Source organism: Mobula hypostoma, chromosome 29 (assembly GCF_963921235.1).
Source record: "Mobula hypostoma chromosome 29, sMobHyp1.1, whole genome shotgun sequence".
Taxonomy (NCBI): Eukaryota; Metazoa; Chordata; class Chondrichthyes; order Myliobatiformes; family Myliobatidae; genus Mobula; species Mobula hypostoma.
Window position 1 is genome coordinate 780,636 of NC_086125.1, and position 12,659 is coordinate 793,294.

The 12,659-nt window shown below is 42.5% G+C and overlaps 1 protein-coding gene across 2 annotated transcripts in view; it reads right to left on the bottom strand.

The window, feature by feature from the left end:
• LOC134339430 (nuclear receptor subfamily 5 group A member 2-like) overlaps positions 1–12,659 on the bottom strand; it is a 96,406-nt gene that overhangs the window by 83,471 nt on the left and 276 nt on the right. The window contains exon 1 of one of the 2 annotated variants that reach the window (XM_063035926.1): positions 12,591–12,615. The exons of the other annotated variant lie outside the window; for it this stretch is intronic. The gene's annotated coding sequence lies outside the window, so the exon portion shown is untranslated. Of the gene's footprint in view, positions 1–12,590; positions 12,616–12,659 lie in introns of those variants that run through there. 2 annotated transcript variants of the gene reach the window in all.

The following is a 12,659-nucleotide window of genomic DNA, read 5'->3' on the forward strand; positions in this document are numbered from 1 at the left end:
CCATCTTCTCAAGGGCAAGGAGGGATAAGCAGGAAATATTGGCTTTACCAGTGATGTCCCAACACTCCATACCAAGTGATAAGTGATCAGGCTCTTAATTGTACATTGAATTAAAATTGACATTTAATAAAGAATTAATTCCCATTTCATTATTTTTAAAACTAATAAGTGAAATGTGTTTATAAAATGAAGGCAACACAAAGGATTTGATTTTCTGATTTTCTTGCTCACACTCTCTTTCCGCATTCCCTACACGCTCATGATTTAAATTCTACAGATGTGGAAGTATATTATTTTGTTGCCCTGAGTAGTCCCGGGAGAAATCAACAAGGCTCTAACTGGTGGGAAGTCCCTTTGGTGATGTAAAATTGGTACTTTAATATGCCAGAAAAAGTCCCAACAATGAAGTACCTCTAAAAATCTTTGAGAATAACGAAAGCCCTGTATCCAATTTTATCAATTGTCAAAACATCAGTGTCTTTCTACGAAGGGTTTGCAGAGCATTTAAAAAACCTATAACAATAAACATTTACTTTAAAATAGAAGGTAACATCTGTTAAAATATCTAAAAATATTAAATAAGCATAAACCAGAGAAAATCTGCAGATGCTGGAATTCCAAGCAACATGCACAAAATGTTGGAGGAACCCAGCAGGCCAGACAGCATCTATGAAAAAGAGTACAGTAGATGTTTTGGACTGAGACCCTTCGGCAGGACTGGAGAAAAAAAGATGAGAAGTCAAAGTTAGAAGGTGAGGGAGGTGTCCCTTTCTCCCCTTTCTCGATCTCTCTGTCTCTACTTCTGGAGACATTGATGTCTATTACAAACCGACTGACTCTCACAGCTACCTGAACTATACTTCTTCCCACCTGGTTACTTGTAAAAATGCTATCTCCCTCTCTCAATTCCTCTGTCTCCATCATATCTGCTCTGAGGATGAGGCTTTTCAGTCCAGAACGAAGGAGGTGTCCTCTTTTTTCAAAGGAAGGGGCTTCCCTTCCTGCACCATCAATGCTGCCCTCAACTGGATCTCCTCCATTTCATGCATGTGTATTCTCACCCCATCCTCCCACCACCTCACCAGGGATAGTGTTCCTCTTTTTCTCACATATCACCCTACCAGATTCCGTGTCCAGCACATAATTCTTCACAACGTCTGCCATCTCCAACGGATCTCACTACCGATCACATCTTTCCTTTCCCCCCACATTCTGTGTTCCACAGGGATTGTTCTTTACGCGACTCCCTTGTCCATTCATCCCTCAGCATGGATCCTCCTCCTGGTACTTATCCTTGTAAGTGGAACAAGTGCTACACCTGCCCCTACACCTCATCCCTCACTAACATTCAGAGCCTCAAGTAGTCCCCCCAGATGAGGTGACACTTCACCTGTGTGTCTGTTGGGGCCATCTATTGTAGGCAGTGCTCCCAGTGTGGCCTCTTGTTTACTGATGAGATCAGACATAGATTGGGAGACCGCTTTGCCGAGCACTTATGCTCCATCTGCCAGAAAATGCAGGATCTCCTGGTGGCCACACATTTTAATTCCACTTCCCATTCTCATTCCGACATGTACATCCATGACCTCTTCTACTGTTATGATGAGGCTACACTCAGGTTGGAGGAGCAACACCTTATATTCCGTCTGGGTAGCCTCCAACCTCATGCCCTGAACATCGATTTCTCAAACTTCCTGCAATGACCTCGCCCACCCCTGCCCCTTCACCATTCCCTATCCCTTTTTCCTTCTCTCACTTTATCCCCTTCCCTGCCCACTGCCTCGCATTGGTGCTCCTCACCTTTTTTCCTTCTTCCATGGCCTTCTGTTCTCTCCTATTGGACTCCTCCTTTTCCAGCCTGTATCTCTTTCACCAGTCAACTTCCCAGCTCTTTACTTCACCCCTCCCAGTTTACCTATCATCTTGTGTTAAATAAACGTAGCTCCTTTTCCATTCCACAGCTATGCAATCCTCCTAGAAACTTAGTGCAGGAATTAGGGGAGATTCTTTAGGAGAGGTTGGGCCTCTGTACCTCTCTCTGCAACTGGATCGTTCACTTCCTTATTGAGAGACCATGGTCAGAGTGGATGAGTAAGAATATATCCTCCTCGCTGACAATTAACACGGATGCACCTCAAGGATGTGTGCTTAGCCCTCTGCTCTACTCTCTGTACACTGACGACTGTGTGGCTAGGCACAGCTCATGCCATCTACAAATTCGTGCATGATATCACTGTAGCTAGTAGATTCTCAGATATCATTGAAGCAGCATATAGAAGCAAGATAGATTGGTTTGTTGAGTGAAGTCACAATTATAATTTTGCACTCAGCATCAGCAAATCCAAGGAACTGATTGTAAACTTAAGGAAGAGGAAGCTGAGAGAACGTGCACCAGTCCACACTGAGGTGTCAGAGATGGAAGGGTGAGCATCTTCAGGTTCTTGGGCATAAACATCCTAGAGTCATCAAAGACTAGTAAATTACTACAGATGCATGGTGGAAAACATTCTGACAGGCTGCATCACTGTCTGATACTAAAGCTCCAATGCACCGGATTGCAAAGGCTACAGAGGGTTGTAGTCTTAACCATCTACTTCACAAGCACAATCCTCCCCACCATCAATGACATCTTCAAAGGCAGTGCTTCAAGAATCCATCATTAAGGACTTTCACCAGCCTGGGTATGCCCTCTTTTCAGTATTACCATCAGGAAGGTGCTACAGGAGCCTGAAGATGCACAGTCAATGTTTTAGGAACAGTTTCTTCACCTCTGCCATCAGATTTCTGAATGCACCATGAATTCATGTTCACCATCTCAATATTCCTCTTTTGCTCTATTTACTTATTTTTGTAACTTATTGTTATTTTTATGCCTTACATTGCACAGCTATCACAAAGCAACAAAATGAACAATTTATATGTATCAGGGAAAATAAACCTGACTCTGATTTATAAAATCAGAGTAATCTTAGGCAGATCACAATCTCCCAGGAAATGAATGGCCGAGCTCAACCAATAAGATGGAATCTTCCACATTCAGTGAGAAATTATGTCAGTTCCATGCTCAAAGTCCATAAGACCATGAGACATCAGAGCAGAATCAGGCCATTTGGCCCATTGTGTCTGCTCTGCTATTCAATCATGGCTGATTTACTATCCTTCATAACCCCATTCCCTTGTCAAAACCCCATAACCCTTGACATTCTTACTAGTCAAGAACTTATAAACCTCTGCCTTAAATATAGCCATAGACTTCTCCTCCACAATGAATTCCACAGAATCACCTCCATCTGGCTAAAAAAAATTCCTGCTCATCTTTATCCTAAAGTGATGACCTTCTATTCTGAGGCTATGTCCTTTGGTCCTAGACTCTCCCAGTACTGGAAATACCCTCTGTACATCTACACTATAGCCTTTCAAATAGCTTTTAAATGTTGGTACTTTACCTCCATCAACCACCTCATCTGGTAGGTTGCTCCGTATAAAGTATATACCATCCTCTGTGTGGAAAAAGTTGCCCTCAGGTACATATTAAATCTTTTCCCTCTGACCTTACATCTGTGCCCTTCAGTTCTTGATTCCCCAACCCTAGGAGAACTATGTGCATTTGCCCTATCTATTCCCTCATGGTGTTTATGAAATCATCCCTCATCCCCCTGTGCTCCAATGAATGAAGTCCAAGCCCGCACTTTATTCATCATTGTTAGTGTTTTACCATATTCTACCTAAAAACACTGTGTAATGATCTTATTTGTATGAACAGTATGCAATGCAAGCTTTTTCACTGTATCTTAGTACATATGATAATAATTAACCAATATCAATTCCAATACTCCTAGATCATAGCTTAATGCAGACAAACCTGTCAACACAGAAATATCCAGCCACTTTTATGTTTTCCTTCTGAAGGTGAGGTGGTTTAGGCTAAAGCTTCACACTGTGCTCCTTTGCACAGGTGTGGTTTTATTCACGTTATGCAACAAGATTTCTTTATCCTTATACTCCAGACAAGTGTGGTAAATAGCAATAAATCATTTACCTTGTGGATTACAATAGCAATGATGGCTTTCTGTGATTCCTCAAGACCTTTGGAACACTGACACCACGGCTCTCTGACCTACACTGAACAGATATAGGTCAGAGAGCCGTGGTGTTAGTGTTCCAATGGTAGATATAGTTCAGTGTAGTATTCTCTCCACTAAAGCAGGCGGGCTTGCATTTTTCCACACCATATCCTACCTTCTACATTCATTCCTTCTCACTTAACCTAGCCTCAGCAAACCTTGATACATTGCAGAGAGAAAAAGGCAGCCATGATTGAATGGTGGAGCTAACTCAATGGGCCGAATGGCCTTATTCTACTCCTATACTGCAAGCTTTTATGGCATAGTCCCCCCTCTTTTGACTGTATACAGCCAGTGCCTACTTATGGTACCCACCAATATGATAATGACTTAGGTATTCACACTTGCTGTTGTCATAAATTATGGCCAAAAATATAGCAAATTCTTTATAATGTATCACAGATTAGTTTTGGGAACTGCATTGCTAAAATCACAAGACGTTGCAAATTGTTGTGAACACAGTCAAGTCGATGGCACAAATCTGCCTCTCCTCCAGTGACCCTAAAGTCTTCTGCTGGTCGGGGTCAACCATGGACATTATGTCCCAGCTGTCTACATGATAGACAAGCTAATATGCAAGTCAAACAGTATGATATGGAGAGCAAGCTGCTGCCTATTTCGCAGCTCCCCCTCCCCACACAGCTGATGATTTCTTTGAATTCATTTTGGTACCAGCAGCATCACAGGTGTTGCCAGTGAGCATTGACTCAGTGTAGGGACTCCAGTTCTAGATTTTTCCTTGAAATTTACTCCCAAAGCCTTCCCCTTGAGTGGGTATAGCTGCAAGGCGGTGGAGGTTTGAGATCAGAGAATTCCTTCTCCTAGATGAGCTGCCAACCCTGGCTGATGAGCCACATCTCCCCGAAGTGACTGGTTTTAAGGTTCCAGTATCCCGTCTTAACCCTTTCTCCTCTCAGTAGAAACAATACGGCCAGGCTTAGTAGCTAGGCCACTCACGAAGGCCCGGTACTGAACATAGCTGTCAGAGGCTATTTGAAACGCATTCCATTTGGAGCATTTAATAGGTAACGGGAAATTATCCTCACTACCATCCCCGTCTATAACAACTTCAAGGAACCCAAATGGGGTTCCCAAATGATCTGAACTAAACCTAATAACTAGGCTTAAAAAGAAACCTACTCCCAAATGGTCTAAGCTAAACCAAATGGTAATAGTAATAGTAAAACACTCATCAGACCTATAACATTAGAGCTTTGATAATAGGGCAACACTTTTCACCTTCCATGGATACATGTCCCATTGCCTCAGGAAAGCATCTAACATAATCAACACCTTCCCAACCCAGTCACTCTCTCTGCTCCCATCTCTCACCAGGCAGAATTTACAAAACACCGAGGGTATGAACCAAACTCAAACACCGCTGCTATCCCATTGTCATAACACTCTTGAATGAAGCTCTCATATGCTAAAAGATGAATTTTTGATCTCCCTGTCTACCTCATCATGCCTCTCGTCCACCTGCAGTGCACATTCTCTATTGCAGCATCACGATATTTTGCCATCTGTACTAACACATAAAAATGCTGGAGGAACTTAGCAGGTCAGGCACCATCCATGGAAAGGAAGAAAGAGCCAATGTTTTGGGTGGAGACTCCTCATCAGAACTGGAAAAGAAAAGGGAAGAAGACAGAATAAAAAGGCGGGGGAGGAAAAAGTACAAGCTAGGAGGACAAGTGACAAGTGAAATCAGCTGAGGTGGAAAGTGGGTGGTTGGGGGGGTGTGAAAAGCTGGAACGTAATAGGTGGAAGAGGTAAAGGGCTGAAGAAAAAGGAATCTGATTGGAGAGGAAAGTGAACCATGGGAGAAAAGGGAAGGAGGAGGGGGAAAGGAAGGAGGTGATTGGCAGGTGAAGAAATGAGAAGGTGTAAGAAGGAGCCAGAATAGGGAATGGAAAAAGAGAGGGGGGGAGGGGGGAGAAATTACCAGAAGTTGCAGAAATTGATATTCATGCCAGGTTGGAGGTAACCATTTGTTTTCTTTTTAATACTTCAGTACATTAGGTGAATAATGAGCTGTCTACATAACACACAAAAAATAGTTTTTCTCCATATATCAGTACAATCACGTGAGTAATGATCTGTCTCCGTAACACGCAAGACAAAAAGTTTTCTCTGTATCTCAGTTCAGGTTTTCACTGTATCTCAGTACAATCACATGAATAATGATCTGTCAACATAACACACAAAACAAAAGATTTTCCCTGTATCTCAGTACAATCATTTGAATAATGATCTGTCTACATGACATAGTCACAGTCATAGTCATAGTCATACTTTATTGATCCTGGGGGAAATTGGTTTTTGTTACAGTTGCACCATAAATAATTAAGTAGTAATAAAACCATAAGTAATTAAATAGTAATATGTAAATTATGCTAGGAAATAAGTCCAGGACCAGCCTATTGGCTCAGGGTATCTGACCCTCCAAGGGAGGAGTTGTAAAGTTTGATGGCCACGGGCAGGAATGACTTCCTGTGACGCTCAGTGCTGCATCTCGGAGGAATGAGTCTCTGGCTGAAAGTACTCCTGTGCCCAACCAGTACATTATGTAGTGGATGGGAGACATTGTCCAAGATGGCATGCAACTTGGACAGCATCCTCTTTTCAGACACCACCGTCAGAGAGTCCAGTTCCATCCCCACATCACTGGCCTTACGAATGAGTTTGTTGATTCTGCTGGTGTCTGCTACCCTCAGCCTGCTGCCCCAGCACACAACAGCAAACATGATCGCACTGGCCACCACAGACTCGTAGAACATCCTCAGCATCATCCGGCAGATGTTAAAGGACCTTAGTCTCCTCAGGAAATAGAGATGACTCTGACCCTTCTTGTAGACAGCCTCAGTGCTCTTTGACCAGTCCAGTTTATTGTCAATTCGTATCCCCAGGTATTTGTAACCCTCCACCATGTCCACACTGACCCCCTGGATGGAAACAGGGGTTACTGGTGCCTTAGCTCTCCTCAGGTCTACCACCAGCTCCTTAGCTGGTGAAACTTGTTATAGACTCATTCACTAGTAAACTAATAGAACATCCAGAATAATTGTCCATTTTCTATGTGATTTACTTTGACACAAGGTATTCCAATTTTGACATAACTTGGTTGCAGTTCTCCTGGGGTCTATTGATTTAGAGCATTAGTGAAGCACCATTTAATTTCTGATTCAGTCACTTGAGATGGTGCCTGTTATTCCCATCTCAGATGTGCTTCTCTTAAAGTGCTCTCACATGATCTGGAGAGTGGTGTACCGTATATTGAACCACCACTGCTTATTGCTATTGGTCTTATCTCTCCAACCCCCTGACTGGTCACTTTTTGTAGTAATAAGCCCATTTCTTTCAGTTTGCCACCTCTGCTTCTGGTAAAACTCCTGATGCCGGGAGTACAGTTCATCTACTCAGGTCTCTGCATAGAATTGCTTGTCATCCTTTAAGCTGGGGTGTTACAGAAGGCTAGGCACTCAGACTGGAGTAACCCACCCAAAACACTGGAGGAACTCAGCAGGTCAGGCAACATCTGTATGTGTATGTGTGGGGGCGGGGGGGTGGTGTGGTAGCGTGGGAGGGAGGAATGAATGGTTAATGTTTCAGGTTGAGACCCCTTACCCAGTTTTGGTGTGGTCTGAACCCAAGCTGTTGACTGTTCATCTCCCTCCATAGATGACATGACCTGCATAAAGTTCCTCTTGAGTTTTATGTAAGTTACTCCAGATTTACAGCATCTGCAGTCAATGGACCACTGGTCAGTCTGGACTAGATAAGCAAAGGGCCTGTTTCTGTGCTGTAATGCTCTATGACTGTCTGGCTTTTCTCTATTCTGATCAACAGGGTCCTCGGTCTCAGTTTATGATCCAGCAAGGTGTGCTCCACCATTTTCCACTCTCCAGTACATTATCAGCTTTTGTCTTAACCGCATATGGAACTCCAGGTGTAACTGCAAGTCTCAAGATTCCTCTGCCCATTGGTGATTTTGAATGGTACTCCTCTCCACCCAGTATATACCAATAGGTTGCTGAAGCAGATTAAATAATCTCTGCTCTTCAAGCTTTCCATGCCAGAGCTCATTCTCTGCACTAAGTACGGTATTTTTTTTTGCCTTACTCTAATTGGCTAAACATTTTCTGTCATTGTAGAGCGGTGACACTTCTTGAGATATTTATTAAAGGTGGTTGTTACTGGACACTTTCTTAGGTTCCTGCTGATTCAGCAAAACACACTACACTGGGCCCCCAGGAAATAGGCATGTCTACTGCAACGTAAGAACATACAAAATAAACCATAAGACCATAAGATATAGGAGCAGAATTAGGCTATTGTGTTTGCTTCACCATTTGATTTATTTTCCCTCTCAACCCCATTCTCCAGCCTTCTCTCCGTTGACAGCTTTTCTAATCGAAACATATAAACCTCTACCTTAAGTATACCCAATGACTTGGCCTCCATAGTCATCTGGGGCAATGATTCGCCACAGTCTGGCTAAAGAAATTCCTCTTCATCTCTGTTCTAAAGGGACATCCTTGTATTCTGAGGCTCTGCCCTCTTGTCCTAGACTCCCTCACTAAAGGATTCATCCTCTTCACATCCACTCTATCGAGACATTACAATATTCGATAGGTTTCAATGAGATCCCTCCTCATCCTTCTAAACTCCAGCAAGTACAGGCCCAAAGCCATCAAACACTCTTCACACATTAACCCTTTCAAACCTCGGATCATTCTCGTGGACTCTCTCCAATGCCATCACATCTTTTGTTAGACATTGGATTCAAAATTGCCCTTAATACTCCAAGTGCAGGCTGACCAATGCCGTATAAAACTGAGAAAGGGGAACAGTAAAGAGCCTCCACACATTGGAGCCCGCTCTTCCTTTCTTCAAAAACTTGGCTGATCTTCTACCCGCAAAATGTCCATGCATATCCCAGAAATCTGTCAAACTTTTATAATTGAAAATGTGTAAGTCTCTACATCCCCCCAGAGCTTTGAAGTCGAGATATTTATCATTCTCTGTATGAAGAAATTTCTGTTCTTAATCCTAAATAGGCTGTGACTCCTGGACTGAGATTCCTGAGCTAGGGGTCACAGTCTCCCTGCCTCCGCTATGACAAGTCATTTAGATATTTACTGAGGAGAAAATCATAGTTGTTTAAGAGATAAGGGAAACTAATGTAGATGCTTGGGAGAAATTAATATTGCCATGAAAGAGGTACTTGCAACCTTACAGTGCATTTAAGATGGATAAATACCCAGGTCCAGATTCAATGCACCTTTAGACTTGGTGAGAGACTAAATTAGAAATTGTGGAGATATTTGCTTCATCGTTAGCCAGTGGTGAAGTTCCTGAAGACTGGAGACTGAATAAGGTTGTTCTGTTGTTTAAGCTAGGGATCTTTAGGGCAGACAGTCTGTTATCAGCAGTGGGAAAGTTACTGAAGTGAATTTTGTGGAACAGGATCTACCAGTATTTGGATAGGCAGTGTGATTAGAAAAAGTATGCATGGACTTGAGCATGGGAAGTCATACCTGACGATTCTTTTAGAGCTTTTTGAAGACATTGAGAGTAGCCAGTGAATATTGTCTATTTGGACTTTGGCAAGACCTGCAACAAGGTCCTGCATGGTTGCCTGATCTGGAAGAATAGGTCCCCATTGAATCCAGGGAGAGTTAGTTGGGTGGATTCAAACAGTAACCTGTTCATTTTCTGATGTACCATCTCAAAAACCAGCCATGTGAATTCTTGCTGCGGCTCTTCTATGTCAAGTTCATCTTTAAGGACTTCTAAATGACACATTATAATCCAGATGCAATCTCATCAAGATGCTACAAAATTCCACTAGACATTTGCACTCTTATCTTTACATCTTTAATTATATGTATTCATAATATATCAGACTATTTGCTTTCCTGCATACTTGATATTAATGACTTCCATCTCATTGGTTGGGAGCCACATGACAGAATATTCAAAGTGATATACTGGCTAATGTTTTAGCAATCAATATTACATACAACATAATAGTTACAGTGTCCATTAACCCAAAGACATTTTGATCCCCATTTCTGAAATCCCATTTTAAAGGAGGTGATTTAGGGTTCAATCACCAATGGATTTTTGTTACATTCTTTAACTAAAATGAGAATTCTTTTACAGCTCACAGCACTAAGGATTGCTCTCTGATTTACCACACCTGAAGTATAGCTACAAAGGTATAGCAAACAACAGAGACATTTTGTACTTTACCCCGGAGAGCTCATTTTTAAATAGACTCCTGCCATAAAATATGTGATATCAAATTGTTCCACAGATAATCTGTGCGGAGGAAGTATTAAAGGAGCTCATTTCCAAATAATGACTGCAAAAAATACAAGGCATTTTCAAAATATGCTTTACAATTTTATAACCCAGTTCTGGCTAAATTTAGATCAGATTGAGACAGGTGGGTCAGGCAGATTGACAAATAGGAGATTTTTAAAGTTCAAAGGAATTTCAAAGTAAAATATATTATCAGAGTACATGTATGTCACCACATACAACCCTGAGGTTCTTTTACTGTGGGCATACTTAGCAAATCTATAGAACAGTAATTGTAAACTGTAAACATCAGGAACTGTTAACTGTAAACAAATTGAGCAAATGCAGATATAAATAAATAGTATGAAATAACAATATAACAGTCCTTAAATGAGTGTAGCAATCTCCTTTTTTTCAAGAGCTTGATGGTTGAGAGATTCTTGAACCTAGTGGTGTGACTCCTGAGGCTCTTGTACCTTCTACATAATGGCAGCAGCGAGAAAAGAGCATGGCCTGGGTAGTGAGAATCTTTGATAATGGATGCTGCTTTTCTACGACAATGTTTCATACAGATGTGGTCAATGGTTGGGAGGGTTTTACCCATGATGTACTGGGCTGAATCCACGACCTTCTGTAGGATTTTCCACTCAAAGGCATTGGTGTGTTTCCATACCAGGCCGTAATGCTGCCAGTCAGCACACTTCTATAGAAATGTGCCAGGGTTTTCGATGGCATGCCGAACCTCCACAGACTCCTGTGGAAGCAGAGGTGTTGCCATGCTTTCTGCACAATAATTTTTATATGATGGGTCCAGGACAGGTCCTCTGAGATAGTAACACCCACGACTTTAAAGTTACTGACTCTCTACTCCTCTGATCCTCTGATGAGTACTGGCTCATGGACCTTTGGTTTCCCTCTCCTGAAGTCTATAATCAGTTGCTTGGTCTTATTGATATTGAGTGAGAGGTTGTTGTTATTACACCACTCAGCTAAGTTTTTAATCTCCCTCCTTTAAGCTGATTCATCACCCCCTTTGATACGGCCCACAGCAGTGGTGTCATCGGCAAACTTGTTGGGGTGGCTGGGGTGATATGCTGTGTCCGGTGCTCCCGATACGGCCTTCTAGTAATTGGTGAGACTCGACGCAGGCTGGGAGACCGTTTCGCTGAACACCTACACTCTGTCAGCCAGAGAAAGCAGCATCTCCCAGTGGCCACACATTTTAATTCCACGTCCCATTCCCATTCTGATTTGTCTATCCACGGCCTCCTCTACTGTAAAGATGAAGCCACACTCAGGTTGGAGGAAAAACTCCTTATATTCTATCTGGGTAGCCTCCAACCTGATGGCATGAACACTGACTTCTCTAACTTCCGTTAATGCCCCACCTCCCCTTCGTACCCCATCCATTATTTATTTATTTGTTGTTATTATTATTTTCTCTCTCCTTTTTCTCCCTCTGTCCCTCTGACTATACCCCTTGCCCATCCTCTCGGTTTTTCCCCCCCTCCCCCCTTTCCTTCTCCCTGGGCCTCCTGCCCCATGATCCTTCCATATCCCTTTTGCCGATCACCTGTCCAGCTCTTGGCTCCATCCCTCCCCCTCCTGTCTTCTCCTATCATTTTGGATCTCCCCCTCCCCCTCCCACTTTCAAATCTCTTTCTAGCTCTTCTTTCAGTTAGTCCTGACGAAGAGTCTCAGCCTGAAACGTCGACTGAAACTCTTCCTAGAGATGCTGCCTGGCCTGCTGCGTTCACTAGCAACTTTTATGTGTGTTGCTTGAAATTCCAGTATCTGCAGATTTCCTCGTTTTAGCAAACTTGTATATGGTGTTGGAGCTGTATTTAGCCACACAGTCATATGTGTAAAACGAGTAGAGCAGGGGGCTAAGCACACATCCCTGTGGTGCTCCTGTGCTGATGGAGATTGTGGAGGAGATGTTTTTACCAATCCAAATTTTTTTAAAATGCTAATTAACTCCGGCATCTCTGCCTTACTCAAGAGTGTTCTCAGGCCACTGATCAAAACTGCTACTTGATTGGTCAGTATTCAAAGGCTTGGAATGCTTTTGTACCTCCATTAGCCACTTTAAATCGAGTGTAATAACTACAATAAGTTCTATGCCAATTTATCAGAGCTGAACAAATTAAGACTGACCTCAGGCTTGATCAGGACATGTGAAGAAGGAATGCATGGCAGTTCTTAGTTTTTCCTCTATGACGATTA